Raw genomic sequence first — 5,614 nt, 5'->3', positions numbered from 1 at the left:
GTAGGAGCGCGGGGTGCCCCCGCCGGGGCGAGGCGGGCGAGCGGGCGGGGAGCCCGCGGGCCAGGCTGTCATCTGCCCCCGCCGCGGTCCGCGCTTTGTTCCGCGCCCCGCGCGGCTCCCCGTCCGCGGCCGCGTCCCCGCCGGTGCCGCCGCCGAGCCCCCGCGGCCCGCCCGCCCCCCGCTCCCGGCTCCCCGACGGGGGGCGGGCTGAGATTGGGTAAACAGCTCGGCCCGGCAGCGCCGCGCCGATTGGCTGCCGCCCTCCGCGGCCCGGGGAGGGGAGGCAGCGCCGGCCGGGCCGGGCCGCCCCTCTGCCCGCGGGGAGCGCGGGACGGGCTGGCGGCGGGGCGGAGGCGAGGGTCCCCCGGCGGGCGGGCAGGCGGAACGGGACAGGTGTGGGCGGCGCGGGATGCGCACGGAGCGGGGGCGGTGCGGGGCCCCTCCCGCCCGCCGGGGGAGCGGGGCGGGGCGGGCACAGGTGAGCGGCGGGCGGTGCCGCAGGCCGGGAACGGGGGGGGGGGGGGCGGGTGGGCAGCGGACACGTCCCCGTAAGAGTAAAGCAAGTGGGGACGGGGAAAGGTGGGTGGGCAGCGGGCGCGTCTTCGTAAGAAGCAGTAGCAGCGAGAGGCGCTGGGGATGGATGGATGGATAGATGGATGGATGGAGGGATGGAGGCGGGGCGGGCGCGGTTTCCCGGTAACTACACTTGCGGACCGACTCGGTTACCGGCAGCCCCCCAGCGGCCGCGTCGCGCCTCTCCCGGGGCGCGCCCGGCGCGCTCCCGCGCGGCTGAGCCGGCCCGGCGCGGTGCCGGTGCCGGTGCGGTCCCGCCGCAGCCCTGCCCGCAGGCACTGCGGGAGCTGCCGAGGGGCAGGCGGCCCGCGGAGCGGCCCCAGCAGCGATGCGGCGGGAGGACGGTGGTTCAGCCCCGTCCGATCCGCCCCCGGGGCGGTCTGCGGGGCTCCGGGCCGCGGGACTCGGGCGTGCGGCGCCGCCCGGCCTCTGCCCTTGGCCCCGCATAGCCGTGAAGGAAGCAAGCCCAGCCCTGACGATGATTGCTGAGGCCTTTCCCACGTCCTCCCCGCTAACATGGCAGTGAGGAGGGATCTCTGCAGATGGAGGTGTGGTTAGGTCAGCTCCCTTCACAGCCCAAATTCTTCTCACCTGATGGCACCAGCAACAGGCACTGTCCTCCTGGCCCGCTTCCCCAGTACCACGGACTCTCCTCAGTCTGCTCCTTCCACCTCCACTCTCTGAAATGCTCAATTTCTTCCTGGCCCTTTGTGCTTCCTTCACCCAAAAACCCTCTTTGATCTAGCCAGCATCCTTCCACCCATCTCTAGTAATGGCAAATTGAATTTTGCTGACCCCTTGTGAGCCATTTTGATCTCATCCTCGTGCCTGGAAAATTCAGTTCTTGTCAGCATTGCTGAGAAGTTGCTCAAGACAGCTGATCAGTCTTCATTAACAGCAGTACCGTGAAATAGGTAAGTTCATTCATTTTTCCATTCACAATTTACAGTCAGCCTAAGGAAGGGAAATAAAATAAAGAAAAAAAGGACTTCAGGCAACATATTTTGCCTGACCCTCTGGAACAATAAGCAGGAAGTCTACTCAGAGAAAGTCAATTTACAGAATAAAATCTCTGTAGGAAAGACAAAGGCAGAAAAAAACCCCGAAACACTGTCTGAATATATGCAGCTATTTTATCTTATTCCTTCTTCATGATATTGAAGATATTACTATGTATGGTGAACATGACACTGCTGAAGTGTAAGAAATCATAGTCTCCTCCTCTCTGGTGCCTGAGGCCAGTCTGCTCTGGTGCTACAATGCTTATCACTGGGTACAATGCATCAGATCTCTGCTGAGGATGAAGTTTTTCCACAGTTTGAATTCTTTCTCTATTTCACTCATTCTACCTCCCCCATATATCTCCAAACCTATCAGTTTTCATCTCGTTTTTCTGAATGGCTTACTAAAGATACTTTTCCCGACATGTCTACACTCTTCTAATCTAGGTTATAAAAATACTGGAAAACAATAGGCAGTATGTTAACCAGAGGTGTTCCACCATCTCTAAAAAGCAGATCTCCAGGGCTAAAAATGCAAGGAAAAGAGAAACAAAAGCAGACTGCAATGGCAAGAGTGGCATATTAAGACACGAGTCCTGTTTGGGGTAAATGTTTCATAAGTTAGTGGCTGCCCAGCTGTTGCCATCCACAGTCTCCGGTGGACTGATCGATCAGGACAGCTGTCCTCAGCAGTTTCACCAAACCCCACCAAACAGCATTTGCACCTCACCCTGGCCTGAGAAGATGTATTCCTGACACAGCTGTGGGCAATTTCTTTTCCTCTGTTCAGAGAGTCTGATTTCATTTTAATCCCCTTCTCCCTCTCACCCACCCACCCAATCTAAATCTGTTCCTCTGTGAACCTTCTTTCTGCACTGAGTGAACTCTGCTGTGGCTTCCTTTTCAGTGAAGATTTCAGACAAGTCAAACTGACTCTTCTTACTTTATTCCCCCTGAGCTTGTCTATCACTTTATCTCAAGCTCAAAGTCTTATCCCAAGTCCTAGCAAATGCACATTTGGCTTTCCTTTCATTAAGCTGCAATATCATCTACATCAGCCTGCCCTGACTTCTGCCTCAGGGTGTGATTCCACAGGCAAGTAAGCAAGTCCTAGCACTTACCCTGCCTGAAAAGCTGCTTTCCAGTTCTTCATGGGTTTTTCTTCTGCTGCTTTAGTGAGGTGGTAGTTTACATAGGACCTGGCAAGCACCCATGCTGCTGCCAGACATGCACAGCAGAAAAAAATAACTGGACAGAAGGATTATACCCAAGTGTCGATTCATTCATTCCACAGAACTATTGGTCTGTCTTGTGGCTTTCTCACATGTCCTGATGCCACCAGCTCCCTCATTTTTTTAATTTGAAATCAATATCACTTAGCTGCTAGAAGCAATACCTGTCTAGGCACCTACAGCCGTGCTTCATCTGTCATTTTTAATATAGTCAGTTTAATGAAAGGATAGACTTCACCATCTTTTGGTTCTTAATCACACCTTTATTTATTATGTTTACATAATATTATGTTATTTATATTGACATAAATCTCCATATTTAAAGTAAATTTCATTCTCATTAGAAGTTGAGAGGACTTTGTTAAGACTCAGCTTTCACCCTGTTGCTCAGCTCTTCTGTACAGTAGGTTCTATGCAATAGGGAATTAATAATCAGTGAACAGTTTATAGTTTTTATCAATAACAAACTTTCTAAAATCAGTTAAAATATGTTTATCATATAGTACCATAAGAAAAGTAAGTATTTTACATTTTGAAGAAATACATGGTTTAATGAGAATATGATTTCTTGAGAATTATCTCGTAGGAGGGAAGTGACAGGACTAAATCTCTGAACAAGGGACTGAAACAGAGCATAAATCTAACTGTCCCCCACACTTTCTGTCCTTGCTCTTCCTGAGCAACTGCTCACTTCCCACTGCTGCTGCAAGGAACTGGAGGTAAATGACAGAACATAAATGGTTTTGTTTTCTTTGAAATACACTTTTTGACAGGCTCTGGAAATTTTCTCTGAGCATTGTGGGTACTTTCTTAAACAATGAGGCACAATTTCATGTAGGAAATTGTGTACAAAATTTGCTTGATAAGTGCTGATTTAAATGCTGGTCTGAAAGATCTTTGTAAATTTAAGTTTTCATACAGGTTTGGGAGAGGGAGGTATTTAAATATCTAGAGAGAAACATGGATAGATCTTTTACATAGCTGGGTATTTCGGAAGGAAGGAGCAGTAGGAAACAGCCCCTTGCAACCTCCTAATTTATTTGTATGATGGGTGAAATTATGTGCCCCTCTGTTTATTGCAGAGCTGAAAACCTCCCCTTCCCCAGCCCCTGTTGTGAGGGGCATGCTGGCAAAAGGGAAGGAATGTTTGACTTGTGTTCTGTAGGTCACTGCTATTAGCAACCTCTGTTTGCAAAACAGAGCTTCAGTGCTGCCCAAACTAGGTCAAGGATGCTGCTGGAGGAAGTGCAACATAAAGATCCTCTGACTTTCTTCTTCCTCCATTCCTGCAGTTTTGCCGTGAATGCAACAGAGAAATTGAGATGCCGTAAGCAAAAAGCATGTGGCAAGGACCCCCTCTTTCTGGGGTTTTATGCCAAGGTGAATTTGGAACAGACAAGGATCCATGCCTCCAATGGTCTGTTCCCCCCATGCCCTGAACACAGAATGAACAGAGTGGTCATTGTAAGTCTGGGCAGGGATGGGTGGGGAGGAAAACATAACTCCAGCAAAGCTAAAGATAGTCACCTTGTGACTGATAGAGTCACTAGCCTGATAGAGGGGCTGATAACAGCACATAGCAGAGCAGTTTTAGAACTAGTCTAGTTTTTAACAACTTGTTCTAAACCCACCCTGAGGCTTCCATCATACCCCTGAAGACCAGCTTACGCTGTAAATTGTTAACTGTTTGTATTTTAAGAGACAGCTGTTCAACAGTGTTCATGTTTTCCATAAGTCATTGATGAATCTATTAAAGCTGTTTTACCAGATGTTCCCTATATCTCTATATAGATATAAAGATCTTATAAATTATAAATACTGGAACAGCATCTTCCAAAGAAACACTGCTTATAAAATACAAAGCTATTGTCACTGTCTTACCTGCTGAGTAAATTTATTCTTTTCATCAATTAATTATCATGGATGCAGATGATATCACAGTAGGTAATGTACCCCTGTCATCTGCCTTAGCTACCACTAAAACCAGCTAAAATGAAAAAAAACGCAGTATAAATCTTGCCAACTAACGTCCCACTTTCAAGTAAACATCACCAAGCACCAAATAATGCAAACTGTCTTCCTTTTGTCTATTCCTGTCCTCAGAGGTGTCATTGGCAACCATGTCTATCCTCCCACGAAAAGACTCTGGAAAATGAATGTCCACCGTCTCCTTCTCCAGTTCTTTTTAAAATCCTTACGCAATGTCTTGTGACCAGCTACTATCACAGAAAGACATGGAGAAACTTCCTACATGTTTCTTGCAAGATGTGTCTTCAGCTGTGGAAAATATGCAGAGGCCTATGAAATTCATGAGTAGGAGATGTTTACAAAAATAGTATCTGTATCAGATCTATAGAGGCAGGAATCGTCCTCCAGGGACTGTTGCTCCAATATGCTTCACTGCTGGCCTCCTGCCACTGGCAGTTCGGATTCCCCAGTAAAAGCTACTTCTGGCAGAGATCTCAGTAATTGCTTCATAGAAGTAATGTAGTAGATGCCATAAGAGTTAATTCTACATCAAGCTGTATTAGCTACTGATAGGATTTTCATGTGGACCGAAAAGGAAATGAGATAGCAAAATGACTCATGCAGTTCTTCTTTCTTCAGAGCTCCTTTGGTGCAGAAGACAAACAGAAGGGTTTTTTTATGAGGTTTTAAAGAATGAAAAAAAGCAGTGCCGACATAGTTCAGATCCTGAAAGTGGTGCAACTTATCTCATGTAAGGGAAAGGCTGGGTCCTTTTAAGCTGGGAAAATATTTGAGGTTGTGTGAATCAACTGAAGGGACAACAGGTGGAGATAGGTAGGA

General features: G+C 48.5%; 1 protein-coding gene across 1 annotated transcript in view; it reads left to right on the top strand.

The window, feature by feature from the left end:
• Window positions 1-5,614, top strand: part of ZYX (zyxin) — a 29,414-nt gene that overhangs the window by 329 nt on the left and 23,471 nt on the right.

This window comes from Corvus moneduloides, chromosome 2 (genome assembly GCF_009650955.1).
Source record: "Corvus moneduloides isolate bCorMon1 chromosome 2, bCorMon1.pri, whole genome shotgun sequence".
Lineage (NCBI taxonomy): Eukaryota > Metazoa > Chordata > Aves > Passeriformes > Corvidae > Corvus > Corvus moneduloides.
The sequence above is the reverse complement of the archived record's forward strand: the minus strand, read 5'-3'. Positions and strand labels throughout refer to the sequence as shown.